Source organism: Anolis sagrei, chromosome 1 (assembly GCF_037176765.1).
Source record: "Anolis sagrei isolate rAnoSag1 chromosome 1, rAnoSag1.mat, whole genome shotgun sequence".
Classification (NCBI taxonomy): Eukaryota; Metazoa; Chordata; class Lepidosauria; order Squamata; family Dactyloidae; genus Anolis; species Anolis sagrei.
This window is the reverse complement of record NC_090021.1, coordinates 249,642,730-249,665,572: the sequence shown is the minus strand read 5'-3', so window position 1 is coordinate 249,665,572 and position 22,843 is coordinate 249,642,730.

Genomic DNA, 22,843 nt, shown 5'->3' with positions numbered 1-22,843 from the left:
CAACAACAACAACATCTCAATACAAATAATTGGGAAGGGTCAGCTGTATACCACATAGTTAACATAATTTGTTAAATTAACTACTTGAGATTATCCCAGGAGTAATTTAAAAATAATTTCTCCCTTTCCAACATATATCACATGTTTGTCCAATTTTGTTACTGGGGGGAATCTCATAGTCCTTTATCTGACAAGTCTCCTTAAAATAAACAAGGTTAATGTACTTGTATTGTTATTTGTATTTGTGTGTCATTTCCATCAAAAGACTGATAACATTGTCTCTGCATATTCCTAAACCTGTTATGAAGTTGGGTCAAAAATTGATTTATCTCAGAGGAATCTACTGAAACAGTGTTTTTGACAGCTGACTATCAAATTGGATTTGTAACAAATTATATACATGTCTCTGGGCTGGACCCCTGAATTTCTACCTCACTGAAGGCAGTACTACTCTGTGTAAAACAAATTATTTGGTCTTTCTTCAAATAGACAAAATATTTCCAACTATTCTGATGTTGTATTAGTCTTGTCCAGACTCCTAGTTTAAGGTTATGCAGGTATAATACCAATAATCAAAGTTCTTATTGCAGGTTGCTGGTGTAAAATTATTTCTTTTTCTCTCCATTCCTGCATAGATTTCATTTGCATTGCTTCTGACAAGCTCTCATATCTGTTACCAGAATTCCTCAACTATCATTTCTTGCTTTTGTTGTTTGATGTTTTTGTGTGTTGCCAGTCGATAGCCTCTCCTTCACATTGCTTCAAACTATAGCGTGCACAGACTTGTTTCAGCCACTCATTCCAGAGTGTTGAGCATTCAATTAAACAAGGCAAAATTTATTTTATTCATGGGGAATGCATCATGTCTAGCTCAGTAGCTATTTGACTAGACAGCAACCAGAGTTGAAATAAATAAATAAATAAATAAATAACTGGAAATGGCCTAACAGCTCCAAACAAATATGAAAAACAAACCATAGGATTACCTTTTTCTTAACACTATTATTTTTCTTCCTATAGGGAGTATAATTTTAATAAGGGGACTTGTATGCTTTGCCCTGCTAGAACTGGATTGTTTTTGTATATAGATTAAATGTAAGAGGAAACAATATGGAAATCAGAGTTTCAGATACTACCTGTATGGTAGGTACATGTTGTGTTAATTTACTTCTTCCATTCTTCTATTAAAATTTTAAAAAATCACCTGTTCCAAATATTAAAATGCAGATATAATACATACCTTATCTCTATTCCAAACTAGAGTAATTCTGTTGAAAGTATTGTAGACCAGTAAGTCATCTTTCATGTAAATCCTGTTGATTTAACAGATCTATTTTAGCTGAGCTACCAGGAAAGTATGTGCGCTTCTGAGATATGTGCATGTACATGTGATGTGGATCCAGAGGGCAGGGGAAGAGAGGAAATATTTGGATACCTAGTAATTGATCTTATCTAGAGTACCAACCTACCAATCACAGTTTTTCTTGCTTTCCAGATGTTGCAATAAAAATGTCATTGGCATTTCTTGGTAATTAAAACATGAATGGGGCTTGAATAAAATACTGCAGTGCCAGTTGCTTTCTCATCAGGAACCTCTCTTCCAATATGCTTTTCCTTTCCTTTCTCTATGCTCACTATTGCCTGATTTTTGTTTTTTTGTTGTTCCTATCATGATGCTGTTTATCACAGATGCTTGTATTTCTGCATAGCTTTATGGATTTCAGAAGCTTTTTGATATCTCCTTCATGTGCACTGGTAATGTATTTTTTGCTAGAATAGGATTCAGAATCAGAATGGTTGAGGTTACAAAAAACATCTAAAACTTGGAGCCAATAACTTGTATCCTAGGTTCTTGTGGGTTTTTTCGGGCTATAGAGCCATGTTCTAGAGGCATTTCTCCTAGTGATTCCAGCCATGAAAGCCTTCGACAATACAACTTGTATCCTGTTGGACGTATACTTCCAAATATCGGGTTTCGGAAGTCAGGGAATGGATTAGGTTTCCTTCTTCAGTGTCAATGTAAATTAAAGCCCACATGATCCATGTTTTACAGGCTGGGATATTGAGTGTATGACCTAGCACTTTCCATCTACCTCACAGGATATGCATATTGCCATCCTCCAAATGCATTGTCAATAGTCAAATTAGCTCCTTCTCACACTTTAATTAATATTGCTGCTTTCATCTATCAACAGCAAATCAGCATGCTTCATACCCAAGAATAAAAACAATCAGCACCTTGTCAGCCCCTGCACTTTGGAAGCTGTTGTGGAGCTTCAACCTCCTGGTAATTACTCACCTGGGCTCTTCACACTGCCTTCATTTCCGCTTCTGATTGTTGACATTGCACAACACTGCCTCATATGTAGAAGACCTGTACGCCAGGAGATGGGGGAGTGGAAAAAATGTGCTGGGCCTGGTAATTATGTCTCTATCACATCTCCCTCTTCCCTGCATGTTTGAACCCCCAGCAGCAAAAATGATAGACATCATTTTCATGTTAACTGTTCCATTAAAAAGAGAGTGATTATCTTAAGCGGAGTGAATGAGCTGACACTAAGAATCAACACCTTCCAAGCAGCTGTGAAAACATTTAGAATACATTCATGTACTAAATGACTAAGGAAAAAGTGGAGGGGGAGCAGAAATTGCAAGTTAGTAATCGTGTGTATGTGCGTGTGTGTTTTAAAAGTGTGTGTATTTTAAAGTAAACATATCTGAGGGGAAATTCCCACTCTGTGAAATTACTTGCTAGGCAATGGTGGTGGCACAAATGGGAAATCATAAACCAGTCTCTGTAGTTCTAGGTGTTGTTCCCCAGCATTAGACTATTCCACAGGAATGCAAGAATGGGACTGAAGTGAGAACACCCACTTTTCAGTTGGGCCAGTATTATTTGGAGCATAAAATATTCACACTTCCGATATTTGGGAATAACAATGGCAATAGCAACAATGTAATAAATGATTTCTTGGCACCTGTTATAAGAAAAAATAACAGACGCTTATTAGGATGTTTTAACCAAGCCAAGATTATTCGTTGTTGTTGTTACAGATACAGGAATTTTCTCAGAAGGCATCCTGTTTTTAGACAAATGGGGCTTGCATGATGAATCGATTGTGTTTGGAAGTTGGATCGGAAACTGCATTTTGGAAGGGTGCAATAAATCAAATCATAAGCAGCAAAAAATAAATTGGGAGCATATTCCAAGCCCTCCCGTGTTGATGGTTGGAGCAGGATAGGAGGGTGCATTTGTCTGTATACCTCCTCTACAGACTAAAAAGGAGGTAAAGCTACAACTGGTAGCAAGGCTTGAAATGACCATTTGGTGACTACAGAATTAGAGAGGAATTTGCCAGCTCTAGAGCTCCCAGCAAGCCCTGATCAATGTCCATCAGCTCTTGAGTTGGCATAGCTATTACTTTTATTGCATACCACTACACCCCCCCCCCCCCAAGTTGTCTTGATTTGGCATGATGTGAACAAAGTTTAAAGAGGCAATGCAAAAACTGCTCAGAGAATTTTTCCAGGAAATCCCTATTCATTTTCCTTCTCTCTGTATGTAAATATTGGCTATGGTCAATCCACATACAGTATGTCACTTCATAAGATGTTAGTGAAGAACCTCCATTCATGGAAAGGGGCCTAGTGAGCCTGGTGAGCAATGATGTTTTATAAATTATTGTCTTCCCTCCTGCCTGGCTTCAAGGAGAGTGCACACAAGAAAAGCCATGCTTTTCAAAAGTAGCTAAAGGAACAGAGATGTCTGCTGATAGCCACGTCTCCGGCTGGATCTACACTGCCCTATATCCCAGGATATGATCCTAAATTATCTGCTTTGAACTGGATTATATGAGTCTCCACTGCCATATAATCTGGGATAAGCAGATAATATGGGATCAGTTCCTGTAATATAGGGCAATGTAGAAGGAGCCTCAGTGATCACAGCTAAAGATATTCTCTGACCAGAGATATAGCTGGCCAAAAATCCTGAATACTTTGATCAATCATTCCATTGTGACAATAACAGTGAAATTATACACTGATAATGTAGATAAAGGAATAGAGGTTAAAAAGTGAGAGCAGTGTTGATTATGGGTATGCCATAAGCATGGTAAGCATGGTTACTGTAAAACCGTAATGGCAGACATTTCCCATAAAACGCGAATCAATGATGTGCTGGTCTTCACAAAGTACATATTTTTGTGCCTTTTTGATGTGCAAAACTGAAATAGTTGAACAACTTGGAAAACATATTTTCACTTACATATTGACCTAGGAAGTATGAGTTAGGTCATTTTATGCAGATAAAAAAACCCTCTAGAACCCTTAGCTGGGGATGGAGAGAGATCATATTTATTGCTTCTTCTATTTTTTAAAACGAAATTTGTTTTCTTGATTATGCACTGATATCTTTAGAATGGCCACTGTATATTTTATTTTATTTTCTGCAAGTTGCTACCATTAAGCTATTACTATGATGAGGCAGGAAATTAATGTGAGATTATGGGCTTATCCATGAGATGTTTTTCTTCTACCTTATGCCAGGGTAGCCAGCTGTGTGGGACTTTGTCTTTATAAACTACTAACCCAAGGAATTCAGATAAACATCATAAAGGATATTTAAACAAAGCAGAACATGGTTCATGCATAATAAATAAATCACTACCTGATGGGAATCCATCTTTAAAAAAAACACCTTAATTTAAACTTTCAAATGGCATGCCTACCAATCAATGGATTATTTTATTGCTTGGCCTGAATTCTCCACAAATTTCACCACACACCCAACTTTTTTTCCTTTGAGAAACACCTCTATTGTAGATTGTTATTTATGATTGTGTATGTGCTTATTATAAAAGCCGTAAATGCAAGAACAGCAGAGAACAAAAAAAAAAAATACGATGACAGCTGCGGTGGAGCAAATATTCTATTCAGCCCTGCTAAGCTAATATTTTATTTTTTAACATCCAGTACCTACAGATCTTTCATTATTCGTGAAACACAGTAAGACTCTTATATAGCTCTCTCTAAGGAAATAGTGATTCCAATAACTAGATGTTAGCTTGTTATTTTGGTGCTCTTCATTCAAATCCTTCCTTCATTAAAAACTTCAGAGTAACTAAAAGCACATAAATGATGGCAAAATATCAAAGATGAAGAAACCACAATGGAGATTACAATGAAGATATCATATAGTTGGGCTGTATAAAATGGGATATTCTCACAACACTTGATCACAAAAGTATTTCTCATATATGGGCTGGACGTCATTCTATGTCCTAAGAATCCCTCTCTAGGAAACAGCAATTCCTATTAAAGAATGGGGCCAATATCCATCCAGTAGAGCCTGCCCAGAAAAACAGATGCTTTAGCTATCTTACAGTGCATTGATTGCCTTCATGCTCCCAAAAGTTGGGACTCCAAATGTAGATGTCATGGGAGTTGCCACTGAAAGAACAGGGAGCTATATTGAAGCATGATGGAGGCAAACTAAAATTATCATCTCTCTACCCTCATCCATTTTACTCAATACGTGATGCAGAAGTATCTCAGTGCTTGTCCTAAAGTGGGTTGATCTGTTAGAAATATTGTGATCAAATTATTACAATGATTCAAGGGCTTTGTAAGGTTTGATATTAATGAGCATTACAGGTTTACAAAGTGTACAGATTGAGAAAAAGTCAGCAAAATATTGTTTGGATAGTTTAGTTTATGATATACAAACAAGAAAGATATGCTTAGTCTGAACATTAAATTTCAAAATAGCCACAACTGATTTATAGAATATTACATATTGCAAGACCAAACCTAACTCAAACTACTAGTCCCCAACCATACCCATTGAAAAAATTGAATGTCCATACGGTGTTGATTTTTCATTCAGCATCTGATTCTGCAGGCGACCCTAGTTGGAAATAGCAGAAGGATTGAAATAATTAAAATCAAATCATCAAAAGTTGGATGTTTATAATATCTGCAGGAAACTGTGGAAACTTTCTGTCCTGATATAACTCAGATATGTCAAATTGCTAAGGTATTCCCTTAAGGACTTCATTAAAATCTTTTTAAAAAAAATCATTTCCATTTCTTTCCAGGAAAGGTGATTTCACATTAACAGAACAGCATACATCTACTCTGCTCATGTATCACTTATATAAAACAAACACTACATATATATTCAAAAGCTTTGAAAATGAAAACAAATATATCTGAGCTTTCAGACAGTGTACCAGAAAGCCAAGGTGGGCAATGCATGAAGGGTATTTAGAAGGATGAGAAAAACTTGGCTGTGGGATCAAACCTTTGGGACTATGCAATGAGGCAGCTATAGGAACTCTTATTATGCTAACCAGATTTGATATGGATGTTTGAGACAGTTTTAAACAAAGGATTTTAATGTCAAGATAAGTGATTTTAATGTTTTTGTATGTGTATAGTCTAGTATGTTTCAGCATTTAATGATTGCCGTTTGTATGTTGTGCTCCGCCCTGAGTCCCCTTTGGGGTGAGAAGGGCAAAATATAAATGCTTTAAATAAATAATAAATAAATAACGACATCAGTCCAATTCTGTGCTCAATCATCCACATTGAAGAGCACAAGAGCTGTAGAAACAAGACATGGCATAGCAATGCAGGGAGACATTTGAATAGCCTATCCACTACCTATTGTACTGTTGAACACTAGGAATTGCCTGTGCATTGGGGGGGGGGGGGGGTTAAAGCCTTGGCTTTATTATAGCAATGACATAACCCACTTTTGGAATGCCATGGGGGGGGGGGGGAGTTGAGAATCAGCAGCATTGTGTTGCAGTGCTTCCACTTATTATCACTCAGACAGGTTCCAAATGGTGGTGCTTGGAGATAGCTGCTCCTCAAATGCTATGTGGCATCTGACAAGGTGCCAGTCTATCCTCAATGTTTTTTAACATTTAAATGAAACTACTTGGGCAGATAATCTGAAGTCATGAAGCAGTGTACTATTGTCTCCCCAAAAGAGTGGATATCCAGATAGCCTTTTGTTGGTTTGCACCCGAAAAACTAGCTATATTTGGCTCATTGGCAGCAAAGGGGAACTTATGAGGCTCCCCTTTCCTTTCCTGCCTTTCCTTTTTTCCCTTCAAGGGAGACTGGGTTTCAGCAATGGGATGATGATGAATGATGATGATGATGATGATGATTTATTTGTTTATTTTTAACCCACCCTCTCTCTCTGAAAGAACTCAGGACGGCTTCCCAAAATAAAACATAAAATTGGCAAACATTCAGTGCTATCAAAAACGTTAACACATTTGTACATATAATTAAAACAAATTAAAAGACATTGGCTAATTTTTTGAGAGAGTGAAAGAAGCCTCCCAGCAGGATGGTAACACATCCAGGTGTCCCCTGGGCAATGTCTCTGTAGACAGCCAATTCTCTCACACCAGAAGTGACTTCTGGTATATTCTCAAGTCACTTCTGACATGATAAAAAAGCTAATAAAGTGAGTCAAACAGGCAATTATCAAGGAATATACAGTCAGACATTTAAACTGTATAAGATGTAAAAATATCGCTCTTCAATAATCTACAATAAAATAACCATTGTCAGCTTCATCTATTAAAAGAGGTATGACCTTGATTAAAAGCATCAGAGAGTTAAGATACTTCTTTCTGCAATCCTTTCCCTTCTGCAAGCAGGCCACACAGCTTTCCAAGGTCTTTATAAGGAGGCCCAGGGAAAGAGCTTAAAAGCGATGACCTGGAGTTCAGTGGAGCTATTCTCCTGGACTACTTTAAAAATCCTCTGTTTTGCCTGGTGCCTGCAATCTCCTTTCTGCTTTGGTTTTGCTGAAAGCTGTTTCTACTTTCTGCTCTACTACAATTTACAAGAAGTTATACTGTAAAAGAAAACTTCCATAAAATGATATATAGATGTTACATAACTCCAGAAAAACTTGTGAAGATATATGAAAGTTTGGACTTATGTTCGAAATGTAAACAGAAGAAAGGAACCTTTTATCACATGTGGTGTTATTAAGCTCTACTGTTATAACCTCTATATTGTTTTCTTCAGTGTTGTGGGCACTGCTGACATGGAGGCCTGGTAAGATAAATAATATATGATTATCTTATTATTTTGTATGTTAAAATTTAAGAGACGGATACTAATTGATAGGTCAATTGTTAAGAAACTGTAACAGAAAATGCACAATATCAGTTATATAGAAATTATAGAAGTGCACACACACAGAGAGAGGTATATATATGAATGTGATTAGGGAGATTATATATATAGGAGTTGGGGGAGGTGATGGCCAACAGGGAGCTCTGGTGTGGGATGGTCCATGAGGTCACGAAGAGTCAGAAGCGACTGAACGAATGAACAACAACATATATATATATATATATAGAGAGAGAGAGAGAGAGAGAGAGAGAGAGGGATAAAAGAAGGCTAGACAATGGATGAAGCTAACGAGTATTTATACAGACATTACTAACACATTAACAAATGAAATCCTCTCCAAGAAATGATATTATTAAACGTAAGGGAAAATAGAAAATGTAATGTATAAGTAAAGTGACAAAATAACTAGAAGAAATACTAATGGTATTGGTCCAGAGGAGAAACTAAGAAAAAGATGGGATACATCCCCAGCAAGCTCTTGGATTCTATTCATTGTATCTTTGCTGCTTTGATTGTTAACAGAATTTTGTTGTTAAATGTTAATAATAATACAACAACAACAACAATAATAATAATAATAATGACACTGTATTTATATTCCGCCTTTCTCACCCCGAAGGGGACTCAGGGTGGAACACAGCACACATACATGGCAAACATTCAATGCCGCTTTGTATAGATAGTACACAGATAGACAGAACAGAAAGGAGGTGTGTTGTTTCAATGCCATAGAAGGTTGAGTCCAGCCACAGGGGGTGCTGTTGCTCCATCCTCTATGACAAAGAGCCGTCAGAACTTCCTTCTTCCTTTGGTTGCCCAGCATTTTCTGATCTTTCTTTATGGCATTGTAAAACACCTCCCCCCGCTTTTTAGTGGTACATAATTTCTCTAATTACAGCTAAAGCTGTTTTCTAACTGATTAGGTAAACAGTAAGCAGGGCTGACAGTTGGCCACTCACGCCGACCCAGGGCTTCAAACTTGCAACATTTCGGTTGGTAGATCTCATCATTGCTGGTGATTTGCCAGCTGTGCTAAACCTCCGGCCCTTCTTAAGTCCCAATATACTAAAGATCTAAATAACCCTTCACTATATGATTAACTGCTTTAAAAATCTTGTATCCTTAACCTTATTTCCTTTTACAATAGCACTTTATACCACCTTACCTCATGATAATAACTCATAAAACCATATTTTATCAAGAATTTAGGCTGTGTCAAGGAGAGAGGGAGGGAATCGGGTGACTGTTTGCTAGGGAGGGTTAGGGAAGGAGGGAGAGCTTTAGTTACTATAGCATTTTAACCTAGCAATCTGAATAACCACTATGGGAAAATTATGAAGTTTGGAAATCATGATGCGGCACATTGTAGGTTTTTAATCTGTATTACTGTTTTAATTGTTTTGATTGTTTTATAATTTTATATGGTATGGTCATTGTTATGTGCATGATGCGGCATTGAATTTTTGCCATAGTTTGTAAGCCACCCTGAGTCTCCTTCTGGGTGAGAAAGGCAGGGTATAAATAAATAAATAAATAAATAATATAAGAAGAAAGAAGATCAACAAGAAAGACAAATAGAATAAAAAAAGAAAAAATCCTAAGCAAAAGAAATTGTGAATAGAACTGCATTAAAAATTAGAAATATGTATAACAATATCCTCCCCTTACTCATTTTGGATATACATTTAGATTTATGGATAGATGTAACCTACTAACAAAACTCCATAATCAACCTATCCCCCCCCCCCCACTGTTATGGTATAAAAGGGTGAAAATGAAATTAAAAATTGTATGACAAAAGGAGTGCTCCTGGATCGGTCTCTCCAAATGTTAGCCCAAGCAGATGCAACACTCAGGAATGCTTATTACTAGGGGAATTCAGCAAAAACCTGTGTTTTCAGTGCCTAGTTTTTGGCTGCCCATGCTCAGTGAGATTCACTTCAAGTTCTCTGTTAATGTCACAGAGACTCCATCTCACTTGCTTCATTGCCGCCAACTCCTAGAAAAACCAAGGTGCTGGTTTGGCTCTGCTCCATGAGAAGGGACACTCAGGAGCAATTGTGTCCACCACCTTGGCCATTTTCTCATTGCAGAGGTCAGCCAGAGCATCTACAGAATCACCTGCTATGGTGACAGGAAAATCCCCAAAAGCTATCAGGAATCTACCCAGATCCAGAGCCCCTGGGATTATGGATTTCTGACGCATGTTCAGAGTTCTCTCCTTTCAGGACATTTCTGCCTCTTTTCAATCTTGGAAGTAGTTTAATGTCATGTGATAAGCTCCAGGCCTCTCCATGCTTGAAAAGAGGCTGAAGTGTCCTACAACAGGAAAATTCTCAATGTAATAATAATAATAATAATAATAATAATAATAATAATAATAATCTTAATAAACTTTATTTGTATCCCACCCTATCTTCCCGATGGGGACTGAGGGTGATAAGTTCATTAGACATGAAAAATGAAATGCACAGATATAGAATGGATAACACCTGACAAGTGAACTGTGTGTTGTTGTTCATTCGTTCAGTCGTCTCCGACTCTTCGTGACCTCATGGACCAGTCCACGCCAGAGCTCCCTGTCGGCCGTCACCACCCCCAGCTCCTTCAAGGTCAGTCCAGTCACTTCAAGGATGCCATACATCCATCTTGCCCTTGGTCGGCCCCTCTTCCTTTTGCCTTCCACTTTCCTCAGCATAATTGTCTTTTCTAGGCTTTGCTGTCTCCTCATGATGTGGCCAAAGTACTTCAGCTTTGTCTCTAGTATCCTTCCCTCCAATGAGCAGTCGGGCTTTATTTCCTGGAGGATGGACTGGTTGGATCTTCTCGCAGTCCAAGGCACTCTCAGAACCTTCCTCCAACACCACAGCTCAAAAGCATCGATCTTCCTTCGCTCAGGCTTCCCTAAGGTCCAGCTCTCACATCCGTAGGTTACTACAGGGAATACCATGGCTTTGACTAGGCGGATCTTTGTTGCCAGTCTGATGTCTCTACTCTTTACTATTTTATCGAGACTGGACATTGCTCTCCTCCCAAGAAGCAAGCGTCTTCTGATTTCCTGGCCACAGTCTGTGTCTGCAGTAATCTTTGCACCTAGAAATACAAAGTCTGTCACGGCCTCCACATTTTCTCCCTCTATTTTCCAGTTGTCAATCATTCTTGTTGCCATAATCTTGGTTTTTTTTATGTTTAGCTGCAACCCAGCTTTTGCGCTTTCTTCTTTCACCTTGATTAGAAGGCTCCTCAGCTCCTCCTCGCTTTCGGCCATCAAAGTGGTGTCATCTGCATATCTGAGGTTGTTAATGTTTCTTCCAGCAATTTTCACCCAAGCTTTGCATTCCTCAAGCCCTGCACGTCGCATGATGTGTTCTGCATACAAGTTAAAAAGGTTGGGTGAGAGGATGCAGCCTTGCCATACGCCTTTCCCAATCTTGAACCAGTCTGTTGTTCCGTGGTCAGTTCTGACTGTTGCTACTTGGTCCTTGTACAGATTCCTCAGGAGAGAGACAAGGTGGCTTGGTATGCCCATCCCACCAAGAACTTGCCACAATTTATTATGATCCACACAGTCAAAGGCTTTAGAATAGTCAATGAAGCAAAAATAGATGTTTTTCTGAAACTCCCTGCCTTTCTCCATTATCCAGCGGATATTGGCAATCTGGTCTCTCGTTCCTCTGCCTTTTCTAAACCCAGCTTGGTCTGGCAACTCTCGCTCCATGTATTGCTGGAGTCTTCTTTGCAGGATCTTGAGCATTACCTTACTGGCATGAGAAATAAGGGCCACTGGAAGTTGGAGCAGTCTTTCGCATTTCCCTTTTTTGGTATGGGGATATAAGTTGATTTTTTCCAGTCTGATGGCCATTCTTGTGTTTTCCATATTTGCTGGCATATGGCATGCATCACCTTGACAGCATCATCTTTTAAGATTTTAAACAGTTCAGCTGGGATCCCGTCATCTCCTGCTGCCTTGTTGTTAGCAATGCTTCTTAAGGCCCATTCAAGCTCACTCCTCAGGATGTCTGGTTCTAATTCATTCACCAAACCGTCAAAGCTATCCTCAATATTATTATCCTTCCTGAACTGTGTGCGCGAAGAAAATCTGTGGAACAGACCACAATAAGTCAACAGTTTGATGGAACAACCAAAAAAGCTAGCCTGTACCAACAGGAATACAATTTCAAAATCAAACAAAATAAGTTGTCCAACTTTATTCTCCTTTGGACAGATGCCACCTGAAATACTGTGTCCATTAGTAGGCACCATATAGTGAAATTTGAGGATATCTAGGGCAGGGGGGAACAACGAATCCCACCGCTGCCACCAGTATAACACAATTTAGAGGCTGACCCTATGTTAAATATGTCAATGACCGATGTTCTTGTTAGGTATGACTGCCACCACCTCAGCTTTTATTGGCCTGAGGAACCAAAGGTGTGAATGTGTTATAGGTAAGGTGTGTTTGGGCTCTTGGTTCTTCTATTGCTTCTTCACTGGATGACTGCACTTTAAAATAGTTTGGAAGACTGAGTTAGTTCTGTGGAGATTGACATACTGAAGCTGACACCAGTTAAAAGTGAACTAAGAAAGATTTATTTAACTTTAAACAGATAGCGACTCATAGCGACTTCCGGTATGATGGCGGAAAGCTAACAGCTGCTTTCAGAACGGTCCGGTGAGCTTATTCAATCTAACCCTAATCCCCCTCATCCAGACCTCCCCCAATCATCAACTGCCACCATTGGGATCCGGGGGGCACGAAGGTGCCTTCTGGGGGTCTCTCTGGTGAGCCACATCTAAAGGAGGAGAGATAGGAGGAAAGAGGGAGGAGAGGTAGAACGCTGAGGACGCCTCCATCTTAGTGCCTGTAAGGGCGTCCCCTCCTAGCCGCTGACTACTGCTGCCTGACCATTCAATCCTTTGGAACCTAAAGAACATTGCTGGACTTTACCTTACAGTCGGTCTGTGTGGCCGTCCTCTGCTGCTCCGCCGCCTCCGCGGCCTCCGTGTCCACCGGCGCGACGCGCTCTGAGCTCCGGGAGGGGATGGCCTCCATCGCGGCCTAGCCGACGTGGCCCATCGGACCTGCTAGGCCTGCTGGGACCCACCGGGCCTGTCAGGCCCCACCGTCACGCTCCCTTTCCTCCCGCCGTCCCGGGGGAGGAGAAGAAGGCAAGGCCGCCGCCCCGCGAGTCCATCGGGCCTGTCAGGCCCCACCGTCACGCTCCCTTTCCTCCCGCCGTCCCGGGGGAGGAGGAGAAGGCAAGGCCTCGGCCCCGCAAGTCCATCGGGCCTGTTAGGCCCCACCGCGACGCTCCCTTTCCTCCCGCCGTCCCGGGGGAGGAGGAGAAGGCAAGGCCTCGGCCCCGCAAGTCCATCGGGCCTGTTAGGCCCCACCGCGACGCTCCCTTTCCTCCCGCCGTCCCGGGGGAGGAGGAGAAGGCAAGGCCTCGGCCCCGCAAGTCCATCGGGCCTGTTAGGCCCCACCGCGACGCTCCCTTTCCTCCCGCCGTCCCGGGGGAGGAGGAGAAGGCAAGGCCTCGGCCCCGCAAGTCCATCGGGCCTGTTAGGCCCCACCGCGACGCTCCCTTTCCTCCCGCCATCCCGGGGGAGGAGGAGAAGGCAAGGCCTCGGCCCCGCGAGTCCATCGGGCCTGTTAGGCCCCACCGCGACGCTCCCTTTCCTCCCGCCGTCCCGGGGGAGGAGGAGAAGGCAAGGCCTCGGCCCCGCGAGTCCATCGGGCCTGTTAGGCCCCACTGCGACGCTCCCTTTCCTCCCGCCATCCCGGGGGAGGAGGAGAAGGCAAGGCCTCGGCCCCGCGAGTCCATCGGGCTTGTTAGGCCCCACCGCGACGCTCCCTTTCCTCCCGCCGCTCCGGGGAGGAGGAGAAGGCGAGGCCTCGGCCCCGCAAGTCCATCGGGCCTGTTAGGCCCCACCGTGATGCTCCCTTTCCTCCTGCCGCTCCGGGGGAGGAGGAGAAGGCGAGGCCGCCGCCCCTTCCCCGTTGCTCCGAAGGCCCGGGCTCGTCAGCCCCATCGCTGCTGAAGGGACGGGGCAGTCACCGCCTGGAGGGACACTTGTGGGTTGTTTTCCCTGCCCGTTTTCTACTGCGCCGGCTCGTGGGCCTGTAAGCCGTGTGTGGCTCCTCCGCACCACTAGGAGGCGCTATCTTGTGGTCCATCTTTCGAGGACTATCCTCCGCAGCGCTTCCTTGGCGGAGGCCCTAGAGTCAGCTGGGTTAGCACGCTTGGACGAGGTCATTCTGGCGCCCAAAGCGACGCTATCCGCGCCTTAACCCAGCGGAGCACAGAGGCTCTCCTGGGTCTCCTGCTTCGGCATTGAACCACCAGCTGGTGGGCTGAATCTCCTTCTGTGTCATTGCTGCTGTTACAGAACTACCATCAGCTGTCGCCATTGAACTGCCATCTTTAGATTACCATCTACATCCGCCTCCTTCCCGGAAGATATAGTATTGAACATCATATTACCAACTTATTGTCAGATTCCGGAGCCACTGGGACCATCTCCATCTAACATTCCTTGTAAAGTTCATAACAGCCATAACCTGGGGATTTTATAAGACCTACTCCCCTCTGCCCTTCTGCCCCTAGGACTGTTGTACTGGGGGGAGGGGGGCTAAATAGGAATTAAGTATAACAACAAACTTGAGGACTGTTTATACATTCTGCATTGTGGCTGCACTGTTATCATAGGAATATTGTTACAATCGTCTTGACTAATGCTGCTAATTTTCCATCTGCCAGCACTTTATCCACTGAGTACAATCTGCACTTTATAAATTGCGCACTTTAATCCCATTCGCCTATACTACAGCACTTTAGCCGTAACAACGTAAGAAGCTAAAGCACTTTATAATTTCTTAACTTTAATATCTGCACTCAACTACCTGCTGATACTTGAATACCCATGTCGACCCTCATTCCCTGGTACCTGCTAACAGTATTGTTGACAAATTGGGAAGGGGATAGAGGGTGGAGCAGGTGGGAAAATCCCAGAAACAACATAATATGGTTAGAAAAAGCGACCTGGAAGGAACTATGGGATGAAGCTACAATTCTGAAGTGCAACATGGATGAAGAGGAGCATTCCATTGGCCGAGGGTCCCCATAGAAACCTTGACGGGGAGGGGGAGATGCGGGAAAGGGAGACCACTAATTCGGTCTAAAATTCAGCCTAAAAATAGTGGAAAATCAACAACTCAAATTCGGCCTAGGGAGAGAAGAAAAAATTCAAAAAATTTAATAACTTGTAATCGGTCTCCTGACGTGGTAAGTTGGTGTACCCAGGATGGCGGTCCCTCTGGGTTGAAGATGGTGCTGTTGAACGCCAGATCTGTCAACGGAAAAACATCCTTCATCCAGGATTTAATCCTGGAAGAACGGGCAGATCTGGCGTGCATTACGGAGACCTGGTTGGACGAAGCTGGAGGAGTAAATTTGACCCAGCTTTGTCCACCAGGGTTCTCCGTACAGCACCAATCGAGACCTGGAGGGCGGGGAGGCGGAGTTGCGGTAGTCTATAAAAATTCCATCTCCCTGACCAGAGGCCCCATCCCGCAGTCAACTAACTTCGAATGTGTCCACCTGAGGGTGGGTGACCGGGACAGAATAGGGATTCTGTTAGTGTACCGCCCACCTCGCTGCACTACAGTCTCCCTACCTGAGCTAGCAGGGGTGGTCTCGAACCTGTCATTGGAGTCCCAACGGCTTCTTGTGCTGGGGGACTTCAATGTACATGCCGAGACTACCCTAGGAGGAGCGGCTCAGGACTTCATGTCTTCCATGGCAACCATGGGGCTGTCCCAGCAGGTATCTGGCCCCACCCACAGTGCTGGACACACATTGGATCTGGTTTTCTGCCATGGATGGGAGCAAGGTGGCGGTGTTAAGGAGTTGTCCACCTCTCCGTTGCCATGGACCGACCACTATCTGGTCAGATTTAGACTTACTGCACCTCCTAACCTCTGCAGAGGTGGGGGACCCATTAAGTTGGTCCGCCCCAGGAGGCTTATGGATCCGAACGGATTCCTGACGGCTCTTGGGGATTTTCCCGCTACCTCGGTTGGTGATCCTGTTGATGCCCTGGTGTCTCTCTGGAATGGGGAGATGACTAGGGCAATAAACACGATTGCTCCGGAACGTCCCCTCTCAAGTAGCCAAGCTAAACCAGCTCCTTGGTTCACTGAGGAGCTGGCAGCGATGAAGCAAAGGAAGAGGAGACTAGAGCGCGTGTGGCGTGCGGACCCGAGCGAGTCAAATCGAACACGGTTTGTTGCCCTTCTAAGGGCATATGCCGTGGCAATAAAGGCAGCAAAGAAGTTGTTCTTTGCGGCCAATATTGCGTCCGCAAAGAACCGTCCGGCGGAGCTGTTTCGAGTTGTCAGAGGTCTATTAAATCCCACCACTTCGGATGGGAACCCTGACAACTCGACGGCCCGCTGTGAAGCATTTGCTCGGTTCTTTGCGGACAAAGTCGCTTTGATCCGTTCAGACCTGGACACCATGTTAACGGCAGTCTCAGAGGATGTAACACGAGCATCTGCTTATCCGATTTCGTTGGATTCATTTCAATTGGTGAAACCTGAGGATGTGGACAAGATACTTGGAGGAATGAGGGCAACCACATGCATCCTAGACCTCTGCCCATCCTGGCTTCTAAAGGAGGCCAGAGGGGGATTGGCCGAGTGGGTGAAGGTGGTGGTTAATGCCTCCCTTCGGGAAGGCAAAATTCCAGCCAGCTTAAAACAAGCTGTGATAAAACCGCTGTTGAAAAAACCATCACTGGACCCCACTCAATTCGTCAACTATCGGCCTGTTTCCAATCTCCCCTTTTTGGGCAAAGTCCTGGAACGTGTGGTGGCCTCACAACTCCAGGTATTCTTGGTAGACACTGATTATCTAGATCCGGCACAGTCTGGTTTCAGGCCGGAACATGGTACCGAGACATCCGTGGTCGCCTTAGTGGATGATCTGCGCAGGGAGCTAGACAGGGGGAGTGTGTCCCTGTTAGTTCTGCTGGACCTCTCAGCGGCCTTCGATACCGTCGACCACGGTATCCTTCTGAGACGCCTCGTGGGAATGGGCCTTGGTGGCACTGTTCTGCAGTGGCTCAGGTCCTTCCTAGAGGATCGTACTCAGAAGGTGTTGCTGGGGGACAACTGCTCTTCCTCACAACCATTGTCTTGTGGGGTCCCGCAGGGTTCAATATTGTCCCCCATGTTATTTAACATCTACATGAAGCCGTTGGGAGAGATCATCCGGAGTTTCGGGGTGCGGTGTTATCTGTACGCAGATGATGTCCAACTCTGTCACTCCTTCCCACCTACTACTAAGGAGGCTGTTCAGGTCCTGAACCGTTGCTTGGCCGCTGTATCGGACTGGATGAGGGCTAACAAATTGAAATTGAATCCAGATAAGACAGAGGCACTCCTGGTCAGTCGTAAGGCCGAACAGGGTATAGGGTTACAGCCTGTGTAAGACGGGGTTACACTCCCTCTGAAGACGCAGGTTCGCAGCTTGGGTGTGATCCTGGACTCTTCGCTAAGCTTGGAACCCCAAGTTTCGGCAGTGTCCAGGGGAGCATTTGCACAACTCAAACTTGTGCGCCAGTTGCGCCCGTACCTTGAGAAGTCAGATCTTGCCACGGTAGTCCACGCTCTGGTTACATCCCGGATTGATTACTGCAATGCGCTCTACGTGGGGTTGCCCTTGAAGACTGCCCGGAAGCTTCAGATGGTCCAGCGTTCGGCTGCCAGGTTACTAACGGGAGCGGCTCTCAGGGAGCACACCACTCCTCTGTTGAGCCAGCTCCACTGGCTACCAATCTGCTACCGGGCACAATTCAAGGTGCTGGCTTTAGCCTATAAAGCCCTAAACGGTTCTGGCCCTGCTTACCTCTCCGAACGCATCTCCACCTATGAACCGACGAGGATGTTAAGATCGTCTGGGGAGGCCCTGCTCTCGGTCCTGCCTGCGTCGCAGGCGCGGCTGGCGGGGACGAGAGACAGGGCCTTCTCGGTGGTGGCCCCTCGGCTATGGAATGCCCTACCCGTAGACATCAGGCAGGCCCCTTCATTGCTGGAGTTCCGGAGGAGGGTCAAGACGTGGCTCTATGAACAGGCGTTCGGTCAACAAGGCAACTGAACTCATGAAGACGGTATAAATGAACAAAGGAATGGTAGAAGGATTATGAGAACGGAATCTGATTTTACTGAGGCGTTGATGACCACGTTGTTTGTTTTGTATTGTCTGTCGTGTATGTTATGTTCTAATCTAACTGTCATTGTTATATAAATTGCACTGTAAACCGCATTGAGTCGCCGATTGAGGCTGAAAAATGCGGTATAAAAATGAAGCAAATAAATAATAAATAAATAAATAATGAGCGGTACAGAAGTGTAATTCAGTTGTAGAGACTTAGTTACTTAAACAAGTAGTTCCACTGACAGTAAAGCTTTTACCAACTGTGAGAATCCTTAAACGCACTGCTCTATCTTTAGACACAGTATCACTTGGGAACAGATCCCTATCTGCCTCTCCCACAGGGCAAATAAGCTCTCTTATACTTTTCCTCAGTATAAACAGACAAGTCTTTCTGTTACTGATCTTCTCAATACAGTAACCTTAGCCCTTGTCTGCTGCTTATTCCCTAATCTTAAGGCTCACTCAAAACTTTCTTTCCCTGTCAGATTCCTACTGTAACTTCCTATCTTAACATTTCATCCTTCTGTGTCTGATGTCAAGACACTTCTCTCTCTCTGTCAAAAGCTGACAGGCTTTTTTCCCTCTCTCAACCGACTCCTCCCCTAATTGCTCCCACCAATCAGGAGTCGGCTTGACTCCTCCTCCTGCTCTGCCTGCCTTCCAAGATGACAGCTACTGTCATGCAGGCTTCGGCCTTGTCGTCTTAAAGGTAGATCCCACTACATCCCTCCCTGCCTAAGTCCTTTTTGTAAGATTTCAGATTTCTAATCTAAAGCTGCAAGAAAGGGTTTCTCATGAAGAGACCTAATTTTTAATTAACTCCCTTTTCTTGCACCTAACTAACCCACTAACCTAATCTAACCTAAGGCAAGGGCATACTGTTTACCTTCCTAACTTACTTGCTACCTAGCATACCTGAACATATTCTAACATTCCTATCTAACAGGTTACCAATCCTAACTAACATTGCATACTAAATAACATTTGCAAATACTACATACATTCTATGCATTTTACCTAAGCAAACCTGCAATGCAAATATCATAGTTAGTACATGTATACAAACCTGCAATAGAAAAGCATGTTAGATATATAACATCTCACTATACAATACATTCTATAATGCAATATTACCTATATAAACACTATACCAATACCTGTATGATTATTCTTTATCATTTTCAATATTGCATTTAACAACACCTGCATATAATCAATGTATTGCTCTAACCTGCAATCAAATATTTTAAGTTGTAAATAATCACTTGTATTATCTATACAACTAAGAAACTTTTACAGAAGATGTCTTGCTGTAACTTTCTAAAGTTACCCTGGGGTTTACTTAAGTTAGCTGGTACACTCAATTTACCTAGGAAATAACTTCGGCATGGCAAAACTATAAAGGGTCTGAACCTTGTCCCGTCTCACCCAATGCCACAAATCCTGTTTCCAACTCTTGAATTAGCATTACCAATGGCTAACTCGAACCCCATATCACTATCTTCAGATGTTTCATCCCAGGCTGAAGCTGAGACAGTGTTATCTCCATACAACACTCTCTGTACCTTGCGCTCTAGCTCCACCTGCTGTTCTTGTTCATCACTACAATCTTTAAATTTCCCCTCCAAATTCACTAAAGACCTAACTGAGTATACTCTTCTTCCTCTACACAGAGTCACATTCCCCTCAGACTCTGGCACAACGTTAGTCCTAGGAAAATATGGTTTCTGTCTATTGACGTGCAGCTTCTTGCACCTTTGATCTCCTCCATCTTCTTTGACAACGTAAGTCACCTCAGAGTCTTTAGAAACAACAGAAAATGGTCCTTCCCAAGCCATATCTAACTTCTTTTTGGCTCTGGGCTTTAAGACCAACACTTTGTCTCCGATGGCAAAGCTTCTGTGCCTAGCTTTAGAGTCAGCATAGTCCTTCTGTCGACTTTGCGCTGCTGCCAAGCTCTCAGCGGCACAGTCCCGGATCAAAGTCAAATGTCTCTGAAGGTCTTCGATGTACTCAACCACGTCCTTCTCAGGAATCTCCTCACGTCCGATCCACGCCTCTCTCACGATGTCTAGAGGTCCACGCAGGGTTCGGCCATACAGCAGTTGGAACGGGCTGTATCCGGTACTCTCTTGTGGTACCTCACGATAGGCAAACAGGAAATGCTGAATTCTTCTGTCCCAATCGTTGGGGTTGCGATGTACATAGGTTTTCAGCATGTGGTTCAACGTCGCGTTGAACCTCTCCGTCAGGCCATTCGACTGTGGATGGTATGGAGTCGTCGTCACGTGTTGAATCTCACAGGAACGCAGCATCTCTTTCATTAAAACGGACATGAAAGATGTTCCCAAATCCATCACGATAGATTTAGGGAACCCCACACGCGCAAACAACGTCAGGAGTGCGTGTGTTACAGTCTTGGTGTCAATCTCCTTCAGGGGAATCGCCTCAGGGTATCTGGTCGCGAAATCCACCGCTGTGAGGATGTAGCGATGTCCATCTTTGGTCACAGGTGACATCGGACCAAGAATATCTATCCCCACTTTTTCGAAAGGAATCGACACAACAGGAATGGGTTGCAGCAGTCCCTTGGTTTTGTCTTTTGCTTTGCCCACAAACTGACAGGACTGACAGGATCTGCAGTAGGTGGCAATGTCCTGTGCCATCCGGGGCCAAAAGAACCGGCTCTGCACCCTATCCTTAGTCTTCTTGACACCTAGATGACCACTAAACGAGGTGTCATGGGCCATTTTCAGGATCTTTTCTCTGTATTTTGGGGGTATTACTAGCTGTGTAACTACCTCATACAGCCCTGGGCCCTTTTGATGTCTCACCATCCTGAACAACTTGTTATCTATATTTCTAAAGATAACTGGTTCTGTTTCAGTGGGTTCAGTCCCTTCAGTTTGTACTGATTCCCACAGGCCCTTTAAATCTTCAGCATGTCGCTGTTCCCTCAGGAACTCAGCTGGCTGACTATATGGCAACATTACAGGGAACTCTTCTGCGTTGTTACAGTCAGAGCTATGAGCCATTTCTGAGGTGATTTTTCCTTCCTCAGAAATTCCCGCTCTTTCTGCCTGGCTTCTAGTCACAGCATTGATCTTCAGCGTATGTTCTGACAGATCGTTCCCTATTAACACAGGGACCTCCAAGTCTGACAGGATCCCTACTCTCCATCTCCCACAGAAATCTTTGTATTTGAGTGGGATTTCTGCCACATCTACCTCAAAGCTGGGACCAGTTATTCCTTTTAGTGTCCACTTCTTTCCTGGCACTATCTGTTCCTTTTCAACTACATGAGGGTGCACCAAAGACACGTCAGCGCCGGTGTCCCTCAGTCCCATTAGCTTTTGTTCATTAACTTGGACCTCTTCCAAGTATTCTTTGCTCACACCACGGTCCATACTCCAAACCCTCATTATTTTGATGGGCTCTCCCTCAGGAGTAGGTTCTTCATCTTGTGGTTGAGTCTTTTTGACTACCTTAATGAATTTTGGCGGGCTTCCAGCTCTCTCCTTAGATACCTTTGGGCATGAGGCTTTAACATGTCCCTCCTGGTTACAAAGGAAACATACAATCCTATGTGGCACAGACTTAGAGATGGCATCCCCTTGCTTGGCTCCCTGACCCTCCTTGTCAGTTCTGCCCTTCGGGACCCACTCCTTCTGCTTCTTGAACATTGGGGGGACCATTTCAAAGTCTCCCTCCATCCCGTCCAAAACTGATGCACACTCGGCCACTGTCTGGATCTTCTTATCCTTAATGAACCATCGTAACTGTGCTGGGACCAGTTTATAGAACTGTTCCAGAAAGATCAGGTCTCTCAAAGCCTCAAAGGTGGTCACCTTACTGCCCTCCAGCCATTGTACTAGAGCTTTTTCAATCCTAGTCCCTACTTGGGAAAATGTCTCCCCAGGCTTCCTCTTAATCTCTTTGAAGGTCTTTCGGCTTTGTTCTGGGGTTAGACCAAACCGAATCTTCACTCTCTCTTTAAAGACAGAGTAATTAGACCATTCTGTAGTTGTCAAGTTAGCATAAACTTCACTCAGTTCGCCACAGATCAATGGTCTTAAGTCCTCAGGCACCCCAAAATCTGCACACGCTCACTCAAAGCTCGTGAGGAAACTCTCTACACAATCCCCCTTTGTATATTTGGGAAAGTGTTTTACATAGGAAGCTACGGGTTCAGCAGGGATTGTACTAGGGTTGGATGTGGGTTATCTATCTCTCACTTGTAACTCCATCATCCTTTCCTCATGTTTCATTCTCTCTGCCTCGTGTCTCATTCTCTTTCTCTCTCTATTTCTAGTTGTCTTACTTTCTCTCTTTCCCTAGCCTCAAACTCCATTCTTTCTCTTTCAGCCTCACGTTGTCTTTCTCTTTCTCTAGCCTCTAACTGTACCTTTTCTCTTTCTTTCTCAGCTTCAAGCTGCATCTTTTCTCTTTCCCGT